Source organism: Pristiophorus japonicus, chromosome 25 (genome assembly GCF_044704955.1).
Source record: "Pristiophorus japonicus isolate sPriJap1 chromosome 25, sPriJap1.hap1, whole genome shotgun sequence".
NCBI classification, from domain to species: Eukaryota; Metazoa; Chordata; class Chondrichthyes; family Pristiophoridae; genus Pristiophorus; species Pristiophorus japonicus.
This window is the reverse complement of record NC_092001.1, coordinates 26,648,065-26,660,129: the sequence shown is the minus strand read 5'-3', so window position 1 is coordinate 26,660,129 and position 12,065 is coordinate 26,648,065. Positions and strand designations below refer to the sequence as shown.

At 45.6% G+C, this 12,065-nt stretch overlaps 1 non-coding gene across 1 annotated transcript; it reads right to left on the bottom strand.

Moving 5' to 3' along the window:
- Positions 1-5,261: 5,261 nt before the first annotated feature.
- Positions 5,262-5,333, bottom strand: trnaw-cca (transfer RNA tryptophan (anticodon CCA)). The gene has a single exon. It is a non-coding gene; the product is annotated as a tRNA-Trp (tRNA).
- Positions 5,334-12,065: the final 6,732 nt, after the last annotated feature.

Genomic DNA, 12,065 nt, shown 5'->3' with positions numbered 1-12,065 from the left:
CATTGGAATTATAACTTCTTAACGATAACAATTATGTGAAGTATGCAACTATGTAATACTTGCCGCCAGAGGGCGTGACTGTTGGAGTCCTAATGGTCACCAGCCCACACGTGCAGAGCCAGTATAAAAGGTTGGCTGCCATGTTGTTCAGGCACTCTGGAGTTGTAATAAAGAAGACTAAGATCACACTAACGTTAGCTCACAGTACTCAGCCTCGTGGAGTTCTTCTTTAAGCAACAATTTGCGACGAGTAACAGAATACAAATCTTGACGCAACCATGGCTGCTGTTGGAATATTATAGAGATTCATAGAGAGTGAAATAAATGAGGGCAGCAGGCGGATCTCTGCCTGACACCGGGGAAACAGGGAGACAGACCTTGGAGCAAAGGGATATGGATTGAGTCAGCAAAACTAGAGGCATCCGATTCAGGAGATTCGCGGGAAGCGGAAATTCGGGAGTTTAATTACTTTGAAAGGAACATTTTTGTTTTGTGCTGTTTTGTTCAGAGAAATGTTTGTGAAAGGAATTTTTTGCAGAAAGAGATGCAGCATTTAACCTTCTACCTTAACACTTCTTTCTGGGTGTCAGGATCACATTTCGTTTCAATGTTATTCTTCCAGAATTAATATTTCATTTGCTGTTTGATAATAACCTGACCCTTGCTCCAAGGACTGTCTCACTCTTTCCCCGGTGTCAGGCAGAGATACGCCTGCTGCCCTCATTTATTTCACGTGACAGGAAACAAAAGTTCAAAATCAACCTGCAGATGGCCACACACAGCACTGAATAGTAATGATGACCGAGTGGTCTAAGGTGCTGTGCTCAGGTCACTATTTCCTCTGCAGATGGGGTTTGAATCCTATTTCAGACGTTTCTTATATTTAATCATTCGGCAGAACTCATTTGTTTTGTCACCACCAACTCCTTAAAAGTGTGATTCAGCAGTCCACCTGCTCGCTTAACATTTCCGTCTGACCTGGTGCTCAAGTTTGTTCATTCTTTTGTAGAACGACAATCATATATTTTGCCCTGAGCATGTGTGGAACTTTTCTCCCGATCTCATTGGGTTTAATTTTGGTAATCTGGTGCTGAAAGTGGAGAAGTTTCCCGAAGTGTAAAGGTTAACACCTTCTAGTTTTTTGAGTTCTTGCTCAACTTTCTCCTTGAGTGCACATTGTACGGAACGAGGCTTGTTGTAAACAAATCTAGCATCCTTCTGTACCCTGATACTCGCCTTGAAGCCTTGGATCGGACTGCCCGTTTCGCAGAACACCTTTGGATACTTCTTGATAACCTCATACTTTGATGAAAATCTCGCTTCCACACAGAAAATCTTACTCCAATCCAGCTTCAGTGAGCTTAATCAATTTATTCCTTGTAAGGCAGACTTGTCTCCTTTCACTACCATTAGAGGCAAGTTCTGAAATTGATCTTTATATTTCACCGGTACAGTGATACGACCTACCACAGGAATTTATTCTCCCTAGTAGCCTCGCAGCTCTATTTTGGGTTTCTCCAGTTGGAAATCACGCAATTTGTCGCGGTACAATGACTCCGGTATTACACTCACGGATGCACCCGTGTAAATTTCCATTGGTATCTTGAATCCCGCAACAACTATGTGGATTTTGATGCTTTCCGAATCGCTGTCCGTTAACCACGTGCTCCTGATGATGTGTAACTCTAACATCTCCTCGTCCTGTTGTTGTTCTTCCATACTATGTAGTCTCTTGTGATTTCTACTCATAGCTTTGAACGCTAGACTCATAGATTTAAAAACAGGTTTACCCTTCAGTCGGCATGCCTTCGCAAGATGCCCAGGCTTTCTGTAGAAGAAACACTCTGCCTTCACGTGTGGACAACTTTGAGCAATGTGTTGTCTCAGGCACCTACAGCAGACGCTCTGGTAGAATTCCCAGTTTTTGAGGCTTTGGGCTCCCTTCAAATGCTCTGATAATGACTCCACGAGACAATGTGTCGTGCTTGAACTGTAGTAACCTGAGTACTTTATTGATAATCACAGAATGAGGATAACACCTGGTGGCCTGCCTTTTATACTAGGCCGGGCACACCTGAGCAGGTAAGCTACAAGTCTCCCACTGCAGTGCCCTCTGGTGGCACACCTTGTAATAGTACAAGCAGTAACCATGTAGAACACGTGACAGGTGTCAAGTGGAACCGTTTCTCTCACTACCGTGGGCGCCACGAGGTCTAGGTAGGTAGCCATTGACATTCAGGTTCATATATAAATATATATAAATATATCGACATCTATCGTAACTATTCCCTGGTGGTCGAGGGGTTAAGACCCGGCGCACTAACCTGGTTTCAATCCTCAATCAATTCATCGCATAAAAATAATTGAGGTCTGTGAGACGATTAATAATTGCTGTAATCACCATGAATACCAATACTTTCTGTGACAGACCGAGCTTACAGAATATCTGGCTTCTCCTGCCCTTTGCCGGGCACGTGTTCGGGGATTAATTTTGAAAACTGGGTGAGTTCGCTGATCGCGGGGAGACGGTAGGACCCTCTGTGGCCCCACTGTGAGGATGTGGAAGTGAACTCGGTGGCTGGGTGATCCGTGACATTTCTGTAAAAGGCAGCGGAGGAGAAGGATAGAGAACTTTCAGTGTGGGACTGAAGTTGTTTGAGGTGAGCCAACACATTCCCGATCAGCACAGAGGGAGCTCACTGGTCAGCTCCTCGCTGTGGGGGCGGTTGTATCAGAGGTTTCAGTAGTGTAGTGGTTATCGCGTTTGCTTTATACGTGAAAGGTCCCTCGTTCAATCCCAGGGAGAAACATTATGTTTAAACTTGCTGTGGATTAACAATCGGAGGCGAGTTCAGTCTCCATGCAAATGCTGCTTGACCTGCTGAGATTTCCAGCATTTGCTGTTTTTATTTGCTCTTTACTCTCCTGGCAAAAGGGCTCCCTTATTCATTAATTGCTCTTTATTTCACCAATAAATAGATAACTTTGAGTGAGTGAAAACGGATCCACCGGGGACCTATTGCGTGTGAGGCCAACGTGATATCCGCAACACTGCAGCCCATCAAAGGGCGAGAAACCACTGAATATAAAGGATGAGCTGACAAATATCAGGGGCAGTGCAGTCTGGTCAATGTCAAACCCTCCTTTCTTATTCAGCAGTGGCATGAACGGGAGTCAGACGCCACAAAGTTTAATTCAAGTCACAAATACAATTAACACTCGCAAATCTTTTCAGTGTAAAATTCTTTCACTTTATTTGAAATGCTACTGTGTTGAATCTGAAAATACACACGGTGGGATTTTATCTTCACGACTGATTGTATTTGGTGATCACGTTAGGAATAATCGGTGCTGATAAATTTGATAAAATTTGCCCCAGATTCGTGGTGTCACCGGCAATGAACACTTTGAACCAGAAAGCTAAAATACAGTGAGTAAAATGGGTTAACATGCATAAGAACATAAGAAATAGGAGCAGGAGAGGGCCATACGGCCAGTCGAGCCTGCTCCGCCATTTAATACGATCATGGCTGATCTGATCATGGACTCAGGTCTACTTCCCTGCCCGCTCCCCAAAGCACAGGCCAAATGATTGAAGTATGTCGTGTCCCTGAGTTAGCATTTGCTTGATTGTGTAAAGAAGGTGAGGGGTTAATTAATGATGGTTTCCCGTGAAAGCAAGAGAAAAGTTTTCGAACAAACCATCCGGTGACTGTCAGGTGAGCGCTGTTGTTGTACCTGGTGGGAATGGGCGAGGATTTTCAAGACCCTTGTATTGCAGAACCTTCATATAGACGAACATCTCCAGCTCACTGTGTCGGCCTCGTGGTGCGACGGTAGAGTGTCTGATTCCAAATCAGAACGTTTTGTTGTTCAAATCATGTCTGAGTCGTTGTTCTTCCAGAATTAATGTTTCCTTTGCTGTCTGGCAATAACCAGACCCTTGCTCCAAGGTCTGTCTCACTGTTTATTTATTTAAAAAAAAAATATTTATTTATTCGTTGCCAATCTTTCCAATTCTTTGGCAGATCATCTTGTCAGATTACAAACGCCAGATGTCACCTTGGGCCCATGCAAGGATCACTGTGCGCCAATGCTCTTAGCCAAAAGGCCGAGAACCAAAGCACCGTTCCTGGAAGTAGTGCAATACCAGATTCGTGCCATGGAGGTAGACGGTGGGTCATTCGTCAAGCCACCCCACCCACCTCCTATTTTCCCCTGTGTCAGGCAGAGATACGCCTGCTGCCCTCATTTATTTCATGTGACAGGACTAAAAAGTTCATAATCAACCTACAGGTGGCCACACACAGCACTGAATAGTCAGGATGGCCGAGTGGTCGAAGGTGCTGTGTTCAAGTCACTGTCTCCTCTGCACGTGTGTTCAGCTTGAATTCCAATTCTGATAATTATTATCATTAAACGGAACACATTTGTTTGACAACACGGCCAAGTCCTTCAAAGTCGGGTTCAGCTGCTCGCTTAACATTTCCGTCTGACCTGGTGCTGGAGTTTGTTAAAGAGAGTCAATGCAGAAGATTCACCCTTTCACCTTATTCCTGAGCACCACCTTCTTACCTGAGGCTAAAAAGTCTTAAGCCGTGCATTACTGATCCTAACCACTCGCTGCTAAATGGTCAGCTCCTGTTCTGATGTGTAAAGTCTGGGAAACACGAGATCAATTCCTACCACACTCACAGCCTTCCTAAAGCGAGCACCGTCATTCTATTCTCGTAAAACCAGCTCCTGAAGTATCGGCCAGCTGAGTAGTTTAAAGCTCTGGTTATGTTCCGAGCATTGTGTCAATTGCAGTGTTTCCGTTGTGTAGTGGTTATCACATTCGCGTGACATGTGAAAAGTCCCCGGGTCGAAACCGGGCGTGAACATTGTTCAATTAAAGATTAGAAAAAATGAAATAATTGACATTTAAGTTCAATATTAAGAAAGTTGGTGTTTGTTTCTGCTTAATGATTAAAAACAATAAACACCAGAAGTGGGAATTGAACCCTAGTCTTCAGGTTAGATTTCGAACTGAACACAGCACTTTAGACCGCTCAGCCATCCTGACTACTCAGTGCTATATGTGGCCACCTGCAGGTTGATTTTGAACTTGTGTGTCCTGTCACATGAAATAAATGAGGGCAGCAGGCGTATCTCTGCCTGACACTGGGGAAACAGTGAGACAGACCTTGGAGCAAGGGTGTGGTTATTGCCAAACAGCAAAGGAAATATTAATTCTGGAAGAACAATATCTAAAAGAACAGTGACCCCGACGTGATTTGAACACGCAACCTTCTGATCTGGAGTCAGATACGCTACCATTGCGCCACGAGGCCTACACAACGAGTTGGAGATGTTTGTCTATATGAAGGTTCTGCAATACAAGGGGCTTTAAAATTCCCACCAGGTCGCACAAGCAGCGCTCACCTGACAGTCACCGTATGGTTTTTATCTTAACCTTTTGTGTTGCTTTCACGGGAAAGCATCATTAATTAACCCTTCACCATCTTTTGCACAATCAAACAAATGCTAACTCAGCGACACTCCATACTTCAATCATTTGTCCTGTGTTTTTTGTAATGTTTCGAATGACTCGACAGACTTGTTACTGTAAACTTACTCGGCTGTAAACCTGGTTCAACTTTATTTAATCCCAAAGTGCCCACGTGACATGGTACTCGCACTGATATACCAGGGTCAGCGCACACGCGCGTACAGTCCGATGACCTCCGACAGTGGCGGCCCATGGTATCTAGTGACCCCAAGCATCAATACATGACACTTTGCATGTGTCTGTTGAACCATGTCCCATTTTACTCACTGTATTTTAATGGGCGGGGATTTTAAAGCCCCTTATATTGCAGAACCTTAATATAGACGAACATCCCTTAAATACTGTCTAAATCTCGTGGTTCAACGGTAGTGCGTCTGATTCTAAATCATGTCGGGGTCACTGTTCTTCTAGACTTGTTGTTTCACAATAACCAGACTCTTTGCTGCAATGTCTGTCTCACTGTTTAGTAGTGGTAAGGTTGGGGACAGCATCAAACAAGAAATAAGGGATGTGTGCAGTGGTGGTACAGCAGTTATCATGGGTGACTTTATTCTACATATTGATTGGGCTAACCACATGGCAGTAATGTGGTGGAGGAGGATTTCCTGGAGTGTATTTGGGATGGTTTTCTCGACCAATATGTTGAGGAACCAATAAGAGAGCTGGCCATCCTAGATTGGGTGATGTGTAATGAGAAGGGACTAATTAGCAATCTTGGGGAAGTGTAACATAATATGGTAGAATTCTTCATTAAGATGGAGAGTGTCACAGTTAATTCAGAAACTACGGTCCTGAAATTAAGGAAAGGGAACTTGGACGGTCTGAGGTGTGAATTGGCTAGAATAGACTGGCCAAGGATACTTAAAGAGTTGACAGTGGATAGGCAATGGTAAACATTTAAAGATCACACGGGTGAACTTCAGCAATTGTATATCCCTGACTGGTGTAAAAATAGAACGGAGAACGTTGCTCAACCGTGGCTAACAAGGGAAATTAAGGATAGTGTTAAAACCAAGGAAGAGGCAGATAAATTGGCCAATAAAAGGAACACACCTGATGGCTGGGAGAAATTTAGAATTCAACAGAGGAGGACTAAAGGTTTCATTAGGAGGGGAAGCTTGCTTGGAACACAAAAGCTTCTTAAATATGTGAAGAGAAAAAGATTAGTGAAGACAAACGTACGACCCTTGCAGTCGGATTCAGGTGAATTTATAATGGGGAACAAAGAAATGGCAGACCAATAGAACAAATACTTCGGTTCTGTCTTCAAGAAGGAAGACACGAATTACCTTCAGAATTTACTCGGGGACCGAGGGTCTAGTGAGAAGGAGGAACTGAAGGATATCCTTATTAGGCGGGAAATTGTGTCAGGCAAATTGATGGGATTGAAGGCTGATAAGTCCCCAGGGCCTGATAGTCTGCGTCCCAGAGTATTAAGGAAGTGGCCCGAGAAATAGTGGATGCATTGGTGGTCATTTTCCAACATTCTATCGACTCGTGATCAGTTCCTATGGAATGGAGGGTAGCTAATGTAACACCACTTTTTTTAAAAAGGAGGGAGAGAGAAAACGGGTAATTATAGACCACTTAGCCTGACATCAGTCGTGGGGAAAATGTTGGAATCAATTATTAAAGATGAAACAGCAGGGCATTTGGAAAGCAGTGAAAGGATTGGTCCAAGTCAGCATGGATTTGTGAAAGGGAAATCATGGTTGACGAATCTTCTGGAATTTTTGTGGATGTAACTTGCGGAGTGGACAAGGGAGAACCAGTCGATGTGCTGTATTTGGACTTTCAAAAGGCTTTTGACAAGGTCCCACACAAGAGATTGGTGTGCAAAGTAAAAGCACATGGTATTGGGGGTAATGTACTGACGTGGATAGAGAACTGGTTGGCAGACAGGAAGCAGAGAGTCGGTTAAACTGGTCATAGAAACATAGAAAATAGGTGCAGGAGTAGGCCATTCGGCCCTTCTAGCCTGCACCGCCATTCAATGAGTTCATGGCTGAACATTCAACTTCAGTACCCCATTCCTGCTTTCTCGTCATACCCCTCGGTCCTTTTCAGAATGGCAGGCAGTGAATAGTAGAGTGCCGCAGGGCTCAGTGCTGGGACCACAGCTCTTTATAATATACATCAATGATTTGGATGAAGGAATTGAGTGTAATATCTCCAAGTTTGCAGATTACACTAAACTGGGTGGCGGTGTGAGCTGTTAAGGGGACGCTAAGAGGCTGCAGGGTGACTTGGACAGGTTAGGTGAGTGGGCAAATGCATGGCAGATGCAGTATAATGTGGATAAATGTGAGGTTATCCATTTTGGGGGCAAAAACACTGGGGCAGAATATTATCTGAATGGCGGCAGATTAGGAAAAGGGGAGGTGCAACTAGACCTGGGTGTCATGGTTCATCAGTAATTGAAGGTTGGCTTACAGGTACAACAGGCAGTGAAGAAGGCAAATGGTATTTTGGCCTTCATAGCTCGGGTATTTGAGTATAGGAGCAGGGAGTCCTTACTGCAGTTGTACAGGGTCTTAGTGAGGCCTCACCTGGAATATTGTGTTCCGTTTTGGTCTCCTAATCTGAGGAAGGACGTTCTTGCTGCTGAGGGAGTGCAGCGAAGGTTCACCTGACTGATTCCCGGGATGGCTATACTGTCATATGAGGAGAAACTGGATCAACTGGGCCTTCATTCACTGGAGTTTCGAAAGATGAGAGGGTATCTCATAGAACGTATAGGATTCTGACGGGACTAGACAGGTTAGATGCGGGTAGATTGTTCCCGATGTTGGGGAAGTCCAGAACCAGGGGACATAGTCTTAGGATAAGTGGTAGGCCAATTAGGAAGGAGATGTGGAGAAACTTCTTCACTCAGAGAGTTGTTAACCTGTGGAATTCCCTGCAGAGGTGTATGAGAAGCTTTGGCTGATATTTGGCCGGACCCCAGCACACAAATATCAGCATTTAATGTTTTGTAAATGTCTTGGTTCCTGCAACAAGGTGGCCGCATATGCGCCATGAACCGTCCAAGATGGCGGCCAGTGACCCCGCTGACCCGGGCCTGTCACCACGGTGCCATCCCAGACCCCTGTGGACTGTGATTGGGGCCTGGGACCTAAAGCAAGTGTTTATGAGGATCACCAGCCCACTTCCGGCTCGAATTCCTGCCCCACACCGACAACCGACCGTCTCCTGTCCAATATCATCTGGGCTCCACCAATGTAACAAACAGGGTGGATAAAGGGGAACCAGTGGATGTGGTGCATTTGGACTTCCAGAAGGCATTGACAAGGTGCCACATAAAAGGTTACCACACAAGATAAAAAAAGCATGGGTTTGGGGGTAATATATTAGCATGGATAGAGGATTGGCTAACTAACAGAAAACAGAGAGTCGGGATAAATGGTTCATTCTCGGGTTGGCAATCAGTAACTAGTGGGGTGCCACAGGGATCAGTGCTGGGACCACAACTATTTACAATCTACATTAACGACTTGGAAGAAAGGACCGAGTGAAATGTAGCCAAATTGTTGGGGTGGAATCTATATTAAAGATTATGACTCAGAAACCCATCTGATCAAGTGGAAAACACACAAGTTTATTATATGTATAGAGAGACTCGGCCGAGTTGGAGATCAGTCTAAAAGCTCAGCATCCTGTTGCCCCCGAACTCGCCGGCTGGGCCCGGCCGTTCCATATTTAATCTCACAACCCACAAGCACGTGCATCATTGTGGTTACAATGGAAGAATAAAAACCTTTCACAATAAAGTACATGGGACCCTGAGGTCAGCGTTTAGGGCATTTGGTTCCTCCTTATCAGAAAAAAAACATGCATACATCTGTTTGCACTGCAACCATACTTTGTCCAACTTGTTCTTTCCCCATGACTCAGAATCAGCAGACTTCATTTGACCATTTCAACATCGCCAGAATACATAAAGCGGGGTTTCTATAAATTCCCACTACACTGATGATTGAAAGATGGGAGGAAAAGCAATGTGTGAGGAGGACACAAAAAATCTGCAAAAGGACATAGGCAGGCTAAGTGAGTGGCCATAAATTTGGCAGATGGAGTAAAATGTCGAAAAGTGTTAGGTCATGCACTTTGGCAGAAAAAAAAATCAAAGAGCAAGTTATTATTTCAATGGAGAAAAATTGCAAAGTGCTACAGTACAGTGGGACCTGGGGGTACTTGTGCACGAAACAAAAGTTTAGTATGTAGGTACAGCAAGTGAACAGGAAGGCCAATGGAATCTTGGGCTCTATTGCAAAGGGGATGGAGTATAAAAGCAGGGATGTCTTGCCACAGCCATACAGCGTATTATTGAGGCCACGCTTAGAATACTGCGTGCAGTTTTGGTTTCCACATTTACGAAAGGAGATACTTGCTTTGGAGCCAGTTCAGAGAAGGTCCCTAAGTTGATTCCGGAGATGAGATGTTGACTTATGAGAAAAGTTTGAGGAGCTTGGGCCTCTACTCATTGGAATTCAGAAGATTGAGAGGTGATCATATCGAAACGCATAAGGTATTGAAGCAGCTTGCCAAGGTCGATGCAGAAAGGATGTTTCGACTGATAGGGGAGACTAGAACTGGGAAGCATAATCTTAGAATAAGGGATCTCACATTTAAAACTGAGAGGAGGAACAATTTCTTCTCCCAGAGCATTGTAAATCTGTGGAATTCACTGCCTCAGAGAGCTGTGGAAGCTGGGCAATTGAATAACTTTAAGAGATTGACAGTTTCTTAACCGATAATGGATTAAAGGTTTATGGGGAGTGGGCAGGGAGGTGGACCCGAGTCCTATTAAGCCATGATCCTATTAAACGGCGGAGCAGGCTCGATGGACCGTATGGCCTACTCGAGCTCCTATTTCTTATGTTCTTATATTACCCTCCCCTAAAGTGCTGACTCTGGCTGGATTCAGTTCCAATCACTGGTTCCCCTCTCCTCCCCTGAAGGTGCTGATTCTGTCTGGGTTTAGTTCTGCACTCACTGGTTCCCCTCCCCTGAAGGTGCTGAATCTGGCTGGATTCAGCTCTGCACTCACTGGTTCCCCTCCCCTGAAGGTGCTGACTTTGTCTGGGTTTAGTTCTAACTCACTGGTTCCCCTCCCCTGAATGTGCTGACTCTGGCTGGGTTCAGTTCTACACTCACTGGTTCCCCTCCCCTGAAGGTGCTGACTCTGGCTGGATTCAGTTCTGCACTCACTGGTTCCCCTCTCCTCCCCTGAAGGTACTGACTCTGGCTGGGTTTAGTTCTACACTCACTGGTTCCCCTCCCCTGAAGGTGCTGACTCTGGCTGGGTTCAGTTCTACACTCACTGGTTCCCCTCCCCTGAAGGGACTGACACTGGCTGTGTTCAGTTCTACACTCACTGGTTCACCTCCCCTGAAGGTGCTGACTCTGGATGGGTTCAGTTCTACACTCACTGGTTCCCCTCCCCTGAATGTACTGACACTGGCCGGGTTCAGTTCTACTCTCACTGGTTCCCTTCCCCTGAAGGTGCTGACTCTGGCTGGGTTCAATTCCAGACACAAACATCATTCACTTTGTTCCTGCACCAAGATGGGCGCGCATGCGCTGTGCTACTCACTGAATCAAGATTGTGGAGCGTTGAACCAGCCTTCCTGTATGAAGGTGGCCATCGTTCGCCTGGGCCTGTGACCGGTAGAAAGCCCCGAAGCTGCAACCGCCAATATTCCGGTTACTGTTCCGGGCTTGCGGCGGGCACCGGTTGTTTATGAAGCCGCTCCGACTCCCCGCTGGCCCATTAGTCCCTTCCGCCCCCCTAAAAAGGATATTTCTGAGGAGCCCATCCAAATATTGTCTCCTCCGCCATTACACGCACCGCGCATGCTCCAAACACTGCCAGGGCCCGCGCCTGCGCATTGAGCTCCTGTAGTCTGGGTGTGGCACATTCTCCCCCGCGGAGCATGCTGGATACATCAGATCATGAGGCACAGGAGCAGGAGTGGGCCACCGGGTCCCCCGAGCCTGCTCCCTATTCAATAAGATTTGATGGAACAGTCCAGAGGGAGCTTTACTCTGTATCGAACACGTGCTGTACCTGTTCTGCAATGTTTGATGGGACAGCATACAGGGAGATTCACTCTGTACCTAATCAAAGCAGTAACTAACCTGGGAGTGCTTGGGACACGCTAGAGGGAGATTTAATCTTTATGTAACCTGTGCTGCATCTGCCTGGGAATTTCCTGTGAGACAGCATCTAACCTGTGTTGCATCTGCCCTGGGAATCGTTAATGGGACAGTGTAGGAGGAGCTTCACTCTTTATCCAACCAATGCAGTATCTACTCTAGAATGCTTGGGGCAGGGTAGTGGGAGATATACACCGTACCTAACCTGTGTTGTGCCTGCCCTTGGAATGTATGGTGGGACAGTTTTGAGGAAGCTTTACTCGGTATCTAAGCAAGGCAAGTATATCCTTCCTGAGATAAGGAGACCAAAACTGTGCACAGTACTTCAAGTGTGGTCTCACTAAGGCCCTGCACA